The sequence below is a fragment of the Felis catus genome, chromosome A2 (assembly GCF_018350175.1).
Source record: "Felis catus isolate Fca126 chromosome A2, F.catus_Fca126_mat1.0, whole genome shotgun sequence".
Taxonomy (NCBI): Eukaryota; Metazoa; Chordata; class Mammalia; order Carnivora; family Felidae; genus Felis; species Felis catus.
In genome coordinates, this window is record NC_058369.1 from 68,160,105 (window position 1) to 68,174,794 (window position 14,690).

The 14,690-nt window shown below is 38.0% G+C and overlaps 1 long non-coding RNA gene across 1 annotated transcript; it reads right to left on the reverse strand.

Moving 5' to 3' along the window:
* Window positions 1-533: 533 nt before the first annotated feature.
* On the reverse strand, window positions 534-13,715 carry LOC123381225. The gene is made up of 3 exons (XR_006587987.1): window positions 13,669-13,715; window positions 3,217-3,342; window positions 534-1,178 (listed from the first exon to the last, which is right to left on the reverse strand). It is a non-coding gene; the product is annotated as an uncharacterized LOC123381225 (long non-coding RNA).
* Between the last annotated feature and the right edge of the window lie 975 nt (window positions 13,716-14,690).

Sequence of the window (14,690 nt, forward strand, 5' to 3'; positions counted from 1 at the left end):
AGGTTCCCCTATATTCAATTCTTAATGTATTCAGTCTGTAGTATCTTCTGAATTATTTAATCTTTCAAGGAATTTATTCGTTTTTGTCCATTAATCCACTTTGTCTTAAATGTTCATTTTAACACAGGAGGGTTATCTTTTCCTCCTTTTCAAGTTCTTGAGAAAATATCCTTTTAACTTAGAATTTGTAAGAATAATGACGTGTTTTACGTCAGGATAATCCTCAGTTATTATATCATTTAAGTTGAACTGCTATTCAAGATACCATTGAATATTTTAAACCATTGAGTGACATGAACAGATTACACCTGCCATTTGGAAATGTAATTCCAGAAGCAATTTGTAGGAACAGTATTGACATTTGCAGTGTTGTTACTTGGAATGGCTGGAGTACTTCTCAATCAGGACGGATGCAGGACCTGACTATAGGAGCAAGTCCCTGAAGGATCCTGGCTGAGAAACATACCATGTAAATCCTTAAATTGGCTGCATTTTTGGAAGATCCAGGGTGGTTCTGGGGAAACATCCAGGAAAAAAGTTCATGAGCCTTGCTCGGTAAGGGATTATTTAAACATTGTAACTGATTTAAGAGCCTTGGTAATGGGAAGTTGGTAGATACCAGCCTGATGGCATAGTGAATGGGGAAAAAGCGATACATTAATCCAACTTGGAGAAAAAAAAATAAACAAACAAGATTTAAAATCCTGAACAAAAGCCTTATTTTATTCTACAACATCTTTAGAGTCCATATATCAAACATAACAGGATCTTTTTCTGTCTCTTCATTCTCATAATACTAATGGCTCTCATGCTGTTAATGGATTATTTAAAATACAGCCCTATTAGTTGTTATTCAGGGCTTTAAAAAAATCTTGAAACATATTTTGTCTCTGCATGCGTGCAAAGAGCTTTGACTTCCTGGATTTTAAGGAAAGCGACTGCTAGCATCTTATATAGCTGATCATTTCTGTCGCATCTCTGCCTAGCTTGAATTACAATTTTATTCGAAGATAAAGATGATTTCATGACGATTCATCTTAGTGTAAGGCTGTTTTAGGAGTTCATGACATTCAAAGTGTTAGAATTTCATCCAGAAACAGTAAACATAATTTACATCGTATTTGGTAATCTTGATGGCAAATCCCTGGTGCACTATGAGATTCTCTCACTCCGAGGATCTGTGAAGTAGAATCAAAAGGCTTTTTATTACTCCCAACAAGTCTGTAGGGCATGTGGCAAATATATCTACAATGATTACAAGCCCAGTGTTGAAACCCCTTGGTTCACCTCTGAGGGTGTTCCCGCTAAGGAAATTGACAACCACGTAAACATAAGAAGCATCTCCCGTGGAAGCATTTGATGCCAGAACTCAGAACTGCGCTCTACATTGTTAGCTATATCATCTCATAACCATAAGAGAAAAAAGACAATTCCATAGCCACCAAAACTACTGAAGTAGAGACATCTGGGCTTTCTAAAATACTTTACAAGGCACAGCGCACACTCTTGGTTTATTTGCTAGGTGTCACAGAAATTCCGTACTGCAATGCATTGTCCTTCCTCCTCATTCCCGTTTTGCTCTCTCTGGTTCTATTTAATATCTTCGTTTGTGGATTATAAATGTTTTATGTGGTTGCAGACTATAAAAGGAGAGGTGTGTGCAAAATAATAAAAAGCTTTAAAATTTTGTGACTGTTTTATCATAGCTGTCTGTGAATGTAAATTCTGATAAAATAATTTTTAAAATTATGCTGAGAAAATACATCTAACAGCTAAGTAAGTAGCAAAATCAATAAGACTTCTGGGAATTTGGAGGTGAGTGTGATCTGTGTCGGTTAGGGGTGGGTAGTATGTGAGAGATTAAAAAAGAACGTCTCAACAAAGTAACATGGAGCCGGTCCCTTAAAACTCAGCCTTTCTGTTGATGCAGAGGCATAAGAAAGCCCCTAAGGCCCTAGACTGGGTGTGGAAAACAGAAAGGAAAAAAAAAATGTGAATTGAGTCAAGACCTGAGAGGGAGCATTAGGGAGTATTCAACATTACTGGAAGTTGGCCAGCCCTGGGTTGTGCAGGGGGCTTTCACTGATAGTCTAAAGGGTTAGGGTTTTATATCACAGGCTTTGCAGAACAGATGGCATTTTTGAGCAGTGAAGCATCAAGCTGAAAATATGGTTTATTCACATTTTTAATGTACCCAAAGAGATTTCTTGTGCCATTTCCTCAAGTTATTGGTTTATTAGCTCTACTGGTTACCACTGAGGCTAAGATGTGGGGGATTATCTCTGCACACAGCTTTGCATCTTGGCAAAGTGATATTGTTTAGTCCTAAGCTCAATTAGCATCCTTGAAAAAAAAATACACACACACACACACACACACACATACACATACAACTTTACACACAGGGCACGAAAATTTGTGCCTCCAACAGTTTTTTGTGCTACCAATACACATTTCTAATTGTTTATTGAACAATATTAAAAAGACTATGTCTTAAAAAGAAAACCATGATCTTTAACCCAAATCTAGATCCTAGACAATGATTCTTATCTCCGTGAATGCTACCATTGTCTATCCGCTGTTTGAAGCAAATCTCTGGAAGTTTCTATCCCTCTCCCTCACTTGCTATCCCCATATTTAAGCAAGTTCTCCAGATTTATCTACTACACTTTCTTAATTCTATTTACTTCCTCTCATATCTAATGATGCCTTCCTTGTCCAAACTACTCTTATCTCTAGCCTGGAATACTGCAGTGTATTCAACTATTTTCAACCATGTCCTGTTTTTGTCTTTGTTTTTAATTTACTCAAAGTGAAACTGATCTTTAAGCCACACACATCATCATTCTTCTTAGGACCCTTGGTGGTTTATCATTTGATTAAGCATAACGTCAAAGTGACCCACAGTAGGCTTCAGGTTCTGTACAGTCTCCCCATGAACATACCTTCAACTTAACTCGATACATATATGCAGGTCTCATTTTTGTTCCTTAAACATGACATGTGCACCTTTGCCAGGGGCATTCTCTGTCCACAGTAGATGTGATCTCTATTTCTTCCTCTTTTCTAACAACACCATTTTTATCCTTCAATAAATCTTTAATACCTTAGTTCATGTCATGTTCTTAATGAACCACCCCTGAAGCAACCCCTAAGTAGATTAGAATTCTGTCTACGTTTTATAGATCTCATCTCAATGTATAGTTATCCACCTACCGTATACTAAACTCCATATCTTGTGGGTTTGTTTAATGTCTTCTTCTTTTGTTCACAGACTCTTTTGTTTTCTTTATCAGAGAGAGCAATTAGCATGAGTTCGGCCACCTGGGAGACATTTAGTAACTATGGTTGGAGGAATAAACAAATGGTGAGATGAATCAAAGGCACAGAAAATGATGAAATATCTGAAGAAATATTGGTTCTTTTGGGAGCTAGGGAAGTCAAATCCATTTTGATTTCTGGCTTAACATATTCAAGAGTATGATTTACCTGCATATGAAGCAAATTATAGTCATGCATGAAGGACTGCTCAGTTCTTATTAATAATGTCCAATGACATTGAAACAGCTCGCAAAATCTTAGAAAGTCGCAAAATCTTAGAGTATCCAAACCTTGAATTTCATATGCTTACACTCCATAGAGACTTATATCAGGTGATTAACTATTTCTGTATATAAATCAGGTTTTGATTCAAAGGACTATTAAACTGTATTCTGAAGCCAGCACCAACAGCACAAGTCCTAAGTTAAGTAAATCAACCCCACAGTATGGAAACACCTTTCTCACCTACATCTTTATTTTGTTTTGTTTTGTTTTTTTAATTTTTTTTCAACGTTTATTTATTTTTGGGACAGAGAGAGACAGAGCATGAACGGGGGAGGGGCAGAGAGAGAGAGGGAGACACAGAATCAGAAACAGGCTCCAGGCTCTGAGCCTTCAGCCCAGAGCCTGACGCGGGGCTCGAACTCACGGACCGCGAGATCGTGACCTGGCTGAAGACTGACGCTTAACCGACTGCACCACCCAGGCGCCCCAATTTTGAATACTCATAGAATGTGACTACAGGTATGATCCTTAAATTAACATATATTTAATTATTAATGGAATCATCAATACTCAGTTGCTATTTCCAAAATATCTAGGGAGATCTTATAACTTACAATGACATTAATCATATATATATATATATATATATATATATATATATATATATTACAAGCATTGTGTATTTATTTTCGAATTTCATTTTTTTGAAGTTTTTTTTAATTTTTTTTAACGTTTCTTCATCTTTGAGAGTCAGAGAGAGAGACAGAGCATGAGCGGGGAAGGGGCAGAGAGAGGGAGACACAGAATCGGAAGCAGGCTCCGGCTCCGAGCTGTCAGCCCAGAGCCCAACGCGGGGCTCGAACCCACGAGCTGCGAGATCATGACCTGAGCCGAAGTCGGACGCTCAACCGACTGAGCCACCCAGGTGCTCCGAATTTCATTTTTATGTGAGCACCACATGAGCAGGGATTATTGTCTGTTTTGCCCATTACTGTGTTGCCAGTGCCCAGAAGACTGAGAGATACATAACAGTTGCTCTTTGTTGAGTAGAATTATTTAAATTACAGAATCGTGTTTGTGTATCCAGAAACATTTATTCCTAGTTTGCAAATTTATTAAGCGCCTACTCTGTGCAAGGAAGTATGCCCGGCACTAATGATGAGAAAGATAACCATGCCTTTTCTATCCTCGGGGAACCCCAAGTGAAGTGGAACAATTATAATGCATTAACACTGGAGAGAAAGATACACGCAGTTTTGTGGAAGGTGCTGGGGAAGGATTCTCTGAGGAGGAAACAACTGAGATGCACGTTGAAGGAAGGAAAAGAAGCCAAGGAGAAAGTGTGTCCCTGGAGGGGCAATCCTCAAGATGGAAGGCTGATTCTAGGAAGAGTTGATTGTTCAAGAAACCATATGAGGTCTACTTTTGAGGTTCCTGGCACTGAAGAAGCATGGACAGATTTTGGTTTTAAAAATCATACGTATGCGGGTGATGGTTCATAGCATGACATTGGGGAGCAGGACATGGTGTGGAGAAAACAGTGAAGGCACTACTGAAATGATTCAGGCAAGAAAGGATGCTGGTCTGGAAGCAATCAGGCTCGGGACCAGAAAAAAAAAAGCAAAGAAAAGAAAAGAAAGAAAGAAAAGAAAAGAAAAGAAAAGAAAAGAAAAGAAAAGAAAAAGACTATATTCAAGATCAATTAAGGGAAAAAAGTGATCACATTTAGAGAGAATTTATATGCAGGTTTCAGGGAGGAGAAGGGAGAGTTACAAAAGATTTATCATAATTTCAAAGGTAGCATTTCCACTTTCCACTGACCAAAATTACATATATAGGTATAGATAATATTATAAAGAGGATTAGTGTACATTCTTTTCTGGATATCAGGTTTTGGAGGCTAAAGATACAGAGAGATATCTAGGCTTTAGTATACATTTGAGAAACATTAGGATAGATATCGATGAAAATTAATTCAGAGGCAGAACTTTAGAAACACAAAGATTTCGGCCACACGTGCAAATAATAAGCTGCAGAAGCCAATTTAAGATAAATACATGAAATTTCACATTGCAGGAAACAAGAACATTAAGAAGGCAGAAATCTTTCACATACAGCTAAATTAATGTAAGCAAAGTAAAAATAAAATAAATGTAACTTTTGTTTGTTACCTGGAGAAAATGAGAGGTAATAGAATAAATGAATTTGGGTGAGGTCATAATATTGTATAGGAACCTAATGTCTTTTTTTAATATTTATTTATTTTTGAGAGAGAGAGAGAGAGAGAGAGAGAGAGAGAGAGAGAGAGACAGAGCATGACTCGGGAAGGGGCAGAGAGAGAAAGGAAGACACAGAATCCAAAGAAGGCTCCAGGCTCTGAGCTGTCAGCACAGAGCTCGATGCAGAACTAGAACTCACAAACCATGAGATCAGGATCTGAGCCGAAGTCAGATGCTTAATGGACTGAGCCACCCAAGACACTCCAAGAACCTGTCTTTTGAGTAGAGAAATCTATCTTAGATTTTGAGACATTGACATTTTCCTACAATATTCCTGATTCTCTAAAATGAAAAATACACCAAGGTCTAGTCTTCTGAGGGTAAGAACTGTGGTGACTGAACTATCAAAAATGAAGCAGCCCTTGAAGAAACATTTATTTTCATAGTGGTTTTTTTTTTTTAAGTCTCAAATAATTTTTCAATGCACACAGTGAAATTTGCAGAGATACAGCAAAAGTGTTCTTTTCTTATCACTTTGTTTGTTTTCTTGCTTACTTTGAGGGTAGAGGGAAAGTTATGTCTAATTATGTACTTCTCATATTAATTACCACAGTACTCCACTGCCTTAGTCTGCCCAAGAAATCTTGTTTCTAAATGCCAACCTTTAACTTTGTATTTAATACACGCATTATTATTTAATAACCCCAGCTTTGTATAGCATCATTTATTCATTCCCTAAAAATATATTAAGCTATATGCCTGAAAACACTAGGTGCCACAGTACAAAGACAATGCACAGTCTTGGAACTCAAGGATCTCATAACCTAGTGAAGACATCGTCACCATGATCATCGTCACAACTGAGGTGCTTGGGTGGCTCAGTCAGTTGAGTATCCAACTTCAGCTCATGTCATGATCTCATGGCTCGTAATCTGAGCCCTGCATTGGGCTCTGTGCCCACAGCTCAAAGCCTGGAGCCTGCTTCAGATTCTGTGTCTCCCTCTCTCTCTGCTCCTCCCCTACTTGCTCTCTGTCTCACTCTCTCAAAACTAGACATTACAACACTTAAAAAAATAATAATAACTGAATTAAATTTCTACAGGCAAAATTCTAAAAGTATGTAAAAACATAGTCTGAAGGAAGGAATGATTAAGATGACCATTGTTAGGAGGAGAAAATAGTCATTATCGAGAAGATGCTTTTAGAGCTGTATGTAGTAAAGATAAAATCCAGTAGATGTTTACCTGGCATATGGTGGGGAGGTGTTGGGCATTTCAGGATCCCCACAGGTAGAGGAATGCAACACCGCAGAAGTGGCCTGGCCATCGTGTTTAGCTTCTGAGTCCTCAAAGAGTTTGGAAGGTAGGGAGAAAATGTGCTTTCCTTATGTGCAGATATGTGAATTGTTAGATTTGAACTAGCTCTCCGGTTTTGATTATACCTTTTTATAGTCTTAATAAATAACAAATATATCTGTGCAGTTTAGTACAAAAGGCTTGTCTTTAATAGAATATGGAAGATGTCCTAATAAAATGAACTTCATTTATACACATACAGATTATACTTTTTTTCTAATAATCCAGAAACTTCTTAGAACATGATTTTTCCATCCTTACTCAATGCTTCCTTATTCCCATTCAAACTTTGTGATGCCTAATATGTTAAATACAACTTTACAATATTGTTTAATTGGATATGAAAAATGAGCAATTCTATCTTTTGTATAATGTTCATTTATTTCCGATATTTGCCTTTTGATGGAATTAGTTATACATTATAATTATATCCACAAAATGAGGGCCTTGTATTACCGGCCTTACTTTATTCTTAGTGATAAATCTCTTTGTTTTTTATAAGAAAATTGTAGTGACAATATAGCCTTCAGGAGTGAAAACCCCTAATTAAATTATTATCTGGAAGAGGGGGAAGATGTTGGCACGGTACTAGGACCTAAGTGTAACCCCATTCCATGAACACAACTAGATAACTATCAAATCATACTAAATACCCTAGAACTTGACCTGAAGACTGACAGAACAAACTCCACAGCCAAAGGTGCAGAGGGGGTCACATTGAAGGAGGTAGGAAGTATGGAGATGTGGCTTGAGAGAGAAAGATATCGTGGCTGCTGTGGTGGGTAGGGAGCTGTGGTTCATGGAGAAGAGTGAGAGACAGACTAGCACACCGGGGAGCCTACTCAGGGAGACAAATCCTCATAGCAATTGGTTTGGAAAGCAAGAGGGACCGAATTTCATGAGTTCTTGCAACCAGGAGGACATAAAGCCTGGAGTTCTAAAGGATGGGGCTTGGCTCAGGGAGAACCCAGAAGTATTGGGGCTGCTATTGGAGACAGGCAGGGCAAACAGCCCTTGGGCGTACATTGTTGAACCCAATCTGAAGAGCAGGTGGGGTGCACAATGGGTAGGTTATTTGCTCATCTCAGAATATGTCCCAGAGTGGCAGCACTCATGGAGAGATCCCCCTGGGAACAAAGGAACTGGAAGATGCCATTTCACTGCCCCACCCCTCAGCATAAATGCAGACCCACCCACAGGAACCAAAGCAGTGCCAAAACTCACTCCTTAACTTGCTTACATCAGGCCCTACTCCCCTACACTTTGGTGGAACGGCTCTTCCCAGTCACACTTGCCCCGGTCCCAGCATGGCAGGCCTCCTCCCCAGAAGACTAGCCTAAATCCCTGCCAAAACTGCATCTGTTTGATCCAGGAGTTGGGTGGGGCCTCAGTTCCAGCATTGGTGTCAAAGGTCTCATTGCACTAGTAGACCAAAGCACACGTGGTTAAAATGCACCACGTTCAGGTTGGAGACCAAACACTGCTCCCAATAGACAAAAAGAGCCTCTGTGGACAACTGACTTGAAGGATAAAGTGGCCAGGGTGCAAATGCCGAGTGCAGAGAACGCATTTTGGGGGCACTCCTTGAAGTGCCAGGCCCTGGGGAACAGGGGTCATTACATGCAGAGCACTACAGGACCCCTTCTCCAGAAGGCCACTACCTTCAAGAACAGGACATGTAGTTGCCTTTCCTAAACACAGAAACAGGCACAGAGACTTACACAAAATGAGACAACAGAGAGATCTGTCACAAATTTGGCACAGGACAAGCCCATTGCCAGAGTTCTAAGCGAAACATGACTGATGGTTTGTTTAGGACAATGATCATAAAGATACTCATTGGACTTGAGAAAAGACTGGAAAACATCAGCAAGACTCTTAACACAGAAATAAAAAAGAACTAATCAGAGATAAAATAATGCAATAAATACAATTAAAAACACACTGGATGTAACGAACAGCAGGCTGGAAGAAGCAGAGGAACAAAGTAATGACCTGGAAGACAGAGTAGTAGAAAGTAATCAAGCTGAACAAAAGAAACAGAAAATAATTATGCAAAATGAGAATAGACTTGGGGAGCTCAGAGACTCCATCAAAGCAAGTAACATTTGCATTATAGGAGTCCCAGAAGAAGAGAGAGAAAAAAGGTACAGAATTTACTTGAAGAAATAATAGTTGAAAACTCCCCTAATCTGGGGAAGGTAACCAATATCCAGATTCAGGAGGCACAGACAACTTCCAACAAAATCAAGAAAAACAGATTCATACCAAGACCTATGGTAACTAAATTGGCAAAATATAGTAATAAAGAAAAAAAATTAAAACAGCAAGAGGAAAGATGACAGTAACGTACAAGGAACCCCCATAAGGCCTTGCTAAGTTTTCTTTTTTTCCAACAGAAACTTTCCAAGCCAGAAAGGAATGGCATGATATATCCAAAGTGGTAAATGGGAACAAGGGGCGAAACCAATCTACCCAGCAAGGCTATCACTCAAAACAGAAGGAGAGATAGAGTTTCCCAGAAAAACTAAGACTAAAGAAGTGTGTGACCATTAAACCAACCATGCAAGAAATATGAAAGGGGACTCGGAGTGGAAAGGAAAGACCAAAAGTGACAGTATCAAAGTAGGAAACACAAAACCAATAAAAATGAATATTTCTGTAAAAAATCAGTCAAAGAATTCACAAAATAAAAGGATGTACAACATGAGAGCATATTTCTAAAATATGGAGAGGAGAGAAGTAAAGAATAGGCTCAAGGGCGCCTGGGTGGCTCAATCGGTTGGGCTTCCAACTTTGGCTCAGGTCATGATCTCTCAGTTTGTGAGTTCGAGCCCTGCATCAGGCTCTGTGCTGACAGACCAGAGCCTGGAGCTTTCTTCAGATTCTGTGTCTCCCTCTCTCTCTGCCCTTCCCCTGCTCCCTCTGTCTCTCTCTGTCTCAAAAATAAACATTAAAAAAAATTTAATATTCCCCATTGGAGGCATCTGGGTGGCTCAGTCGGTTGAGCATCCGACTTCAGCTCAGGTCATGATTTCACGGTTTGTGAGTTTGAGCCCTGCATTTGGCTCTGTGCTGACAGCTTGGGGCCTGGGGCCTGCTTCTGATTCTGTGTCTCCCTCTCTCTCTGCCCCTCCCCTGCTCATGCTCTGTCTCTCTCTGTCTTATACATAAATAAGACATTAAAAAAAAGAAGAAGAATAGGCTGAGACTCAAATGACCATCAAGTTAATATAAACCACTCTATGAAGATGATGTTATTGTGCAAACATAACGGTAGCCACTAATCAGAAACCGCTAATAAATATGTACAGAATAAAGAGAATAACATTCAGATTTTTCACTAAAGAAAATCAGCAAACCATGAAAAAGACAAGAAAGGATCACAGCCCTAAAAGAAATGCTGAACCAAGCCCACCTGTCAAATCTCAAAAGCAGACCCAAATGGATCACACTGTTTCCGACTAATTTGACCAAGCTGTTGGAAAAAACTCCAGAATAGTTGTAAGATTCACAAAGTGCACAGCATCAAAAGAGGTAAGACGCATGATGCCTGCCATCAAATCAAACATTACCAGACATGCAAAAAGGAGAAACATATCACACATTAAAAGAGAGAGAGAGAGAGAGAGAGAGAGAGAGAGAGAAAGAGAGAGAGAAAAGCCAGTCAGTCAGAACCGATCCCAAACTTACACAAATGTGGGATTTGGCAGAAAGAAACATTAAAGTGGTTGTTATAAATGTATAGCTTATTTGAAACATTAAGAAGAAACAAGATATTTTAAAGATGAGCTCAATAGCACTTCTAGACAAGAAAACTACCATGTCTGGGGGGTGAAAATTACAGTGGGTGAGATTAATGGCAGGTTAATGGCAGTTGAAGAATGGAATAATAATGAGCTTGAAGACGTATCAACAGAAACTATCCAAAATAAAGCAGAGAGAGGAAAGAAAATTTAAACAAATGAAGATTTTCCATGAACTGTCAAATAAAGGGTCATATAAATGAACAATTTGAATCTCTGGAATGAGGATGGGGGCAGAAAATATATTTAAGGAAACAGTGGAGGGAAACCTTCCAAATATGTTGACAATTATAAACTCAGACTGAAGAAGCTCCACAGAATCCAAGTACAAGATATAGGCATACAGCTGTACCAAAGCATCGAATACTGAACATGTTCAAAAATAATGAGATAAAAATCTTAAAATTGTGGACTGGGCCACATCACATACAGAGGAATGTAGATGTGGATGAAAGGAGATGTCACGTTGGAGGCGATGTTAGGGAGAAAGTGAGTAGCATCCTAAAAAGCATTGAGACAAAACAAAAACAAAAACTGACCGGAAGCCTAGAACTTGATATACAAAGATCATATCTTTAAAAAATGCTGATGAAATAGTTTTTCATATGAGACCAAAAGAATTTATCACCAGTACAGATGCACTATTAGAAATGTTCTAGGCACCTGCGTGGCTCAATTGGTTAAGTGTCCGAATCTTGACTTCATCTCATATCATGATCTCACAGTTCATGGGATCGAGCCTGCATTGGGCTCAATGATGATAGTGAAGTTCCTGCTTGGGATTCTCTCTCTCCCTCTCTCTCTGTTCCTCCCTGGATCATGCTGTCTCCTCTCTCTCAAAATAAATAAATAAACATTAAATAAAACATATATTCTAAAAAATTCTCTCAGGAACACTAAAATTATACCATATGGAAATAGAGTACTACACAGAGGAATAGGTACAGGTATTTGCCCATTGGCAAATAAAAATAAATCATATTTCCCTTATAATTTAAATATTTTGAAAAGATAATTGACTGAATACATAACAATGTGTAAGAGGTTTGTGACCTATCAATTAATTAATCAAATGGAAATAACAGCATAAAGTATGGGAGTGGAGACAAGGAAGTATAGTAGTGTAAGCTTCTTATAGTATATGTGAAACGGATGTATCACTTGGAGGTAGACAGGGAAAAACTTTATTAAAAGAACTAATGATAATTAACCAACGATAGAAATAAAGAAAAATAAAATAATAAAATAAGCTCACTTAATAAAAAATGACAAAAAAAGGAAAGAGAGTTGGGGGCAAAGAACAGATAGGAGAAAGAGAAAGCTAGTAGAAAGAGAACAGATACACCTAACCACTTAATTAGTCACCTTAAATACAAATTATAATATTTCTCCAATTAAAAAATAGATTGGATAAATAGAAAGTCCCAGATGTACTCTACTTATGAGAGACACATGTTAAATTTATGAACACAAGTTAAAAGTAAAAGCTTAGATCACTGTGTTGTATACCTGAAACTAATATAACATTGTATGCCAACTATACTTGGATAATAAATTTAAAAAGCCAAAGCTTAGAAAATAGATATACACAGCTAACACTAATTAAAAGAAAGCAGGATATACATTTTAGGATGACCCTCATCCAAAAACAAAACAAAATAAACAAAAACAGAAAATAACAAGTATTAGCAAGGATGTGGAAAAAGAAGAATCTTGGGCATTGCTGGTTAGGAATACAAAATGGTGCAGCCACTATGGAAAACAGTATGGTAATTCCCCAAAGAATATAGAATTACTATATGATCCAGCAATTCTCCACTTCTGGGTGTATGTCCAAAGAAATAAAGGAGGGACTTTAACAGATATTTACACACCCATGTTCATAGCAATATTATTCACAATAGCCAAAAAGGTAGAAGCAATCCATAAGTCCACCAATGGAAGAATGGATAAACAAAATGTGTAATATACATATAAGAGAATGTTATTCGGCCTTAAAAAAGAAGGGTATTTTTGACACAGGCCACAATATGGATGAACCTTGAGGGCATTCTGCTACGTGCAATAAGCCAATTAACAAAAGAACAAACACTATATGATTCCACCTATGTGATTTTCCTAGAGGAGTGACATTCCTAGAGAGAGAAAGTAGGATGGTGTTGGCCAGGGGCTGGAGAAGGAGGAATGGGGAGTTATTGCATAACGGGGTGAGAGTGGCTGTGGGGAAAGACGAATGATGGATGATGGATGATGGTGATGGTTGTACAACCACGTGAAGATGATTAATGCCACTGACCTGTACACATAAAAATGGTTCAAGTGGTAAATTATATAGAATGTATGTTTTATCACAATAAAAAATTGGGGTGGCTATCAAAATACATTCAGGAGCACAGAAAATCATCAGGAATCAGGAAGAACATTTCATGACGGCAATGAGTCAATCCATCAAGAAGAAATAATTTGTGTACCTTGTACCAAAATATCAAAACATAGGAATCAAAAACTGAAAAAATAACTGGAAAAGCCTACAGGTATCAGTGGTGATTTCAATAATAATTTCTCAATGACCAATAGGTTATATAGACAAAAGAAATATTTCACCTAATTGACATAAAGCATTCCACTCAAAACTAACATAATTATTCAAAATATGTGAACATGAGATATTTACTACGATAAACTAAATCCCGTACCACAAATCAAACATCAATAAATTTAAATATATTTAGGTAGGGGCACCTGGGTGGCTCAGTCGGTTGAGCGTCTGACTTCGGCTCAGGTCATGATCTCGCCGTTTGTGAGCTCGAGCCCCGCGTCGGACTCTGGGCTGACAGCTTGGAGCCTGGAACCTGTTTCAGATTCTGTGTCTCCCTCTCTCTCTCTGCCCCTCCCTGGCTCATGCTGTCTCTCTCTCTCTCTGTCAAAAAAAAAAAAAAAAATTAAAAAAGTTTAAATATATTTAGGTAAACAAAATGTATTCACTGACCACAAGTCTCCAACTACAATTGATTTAAGCTGAAATTCAGTGGGGTGCCTGAGTGGATCAGTCAGTTGAGCGTCTGGCTCAGGTTATGATCTCATGGTTTGTTAAGTTCGAGTCTCACATGGAAGCTCTCTGCCTACAGCACAAAGCCTGCTTGGGATTCTCTCTCTCCTTCTCTCTCTCCCCCTCTCCCATGCATGCTCTCTCCATCTCTCTAAATAAATAAACTTTTTAAAAAAAACTTTCAAAAAAATTCACAAAAAATAAACTGAAACTTAGTAATAGAAAGCTATCCGTAAAATCTCCAAATATTCCGAGCTACATAGGGCACTCCTAAGTAATGCTGGATTAAAGAAGAAATAAAAGGTAAATTAGAAATAATTAAATTATTACAATACAATAGAATAGATAGTATTTAACAATAGAATAGAATAATTGGGATAATAGCGTCTAAATAAATGAAAAAGTTTTCGAAAATTACCATGATGTGTGGGATACCATTGAAACAGCATTAGGAAACAAAAAAAAAGTTATAGCACTGAATATGTAATTTAAAGGAAGACAGCTCAAATCCATTAACTCAGATTCTGCCTGAAGAAATTATTTTAGATAAGAACAATAAAACAGTTAAAACCAAAATAAGTAGAAGAAAAATTAAGATCGGTGTAAAAAGTCAGGACTGCTAACGAAGTTCACCATGTGTTTTACAACCTACAATCTTCTCGCTTGGTTTTAAAATTTTCCATGCGACATCGAATAATCTTCCCTCAGATACTTC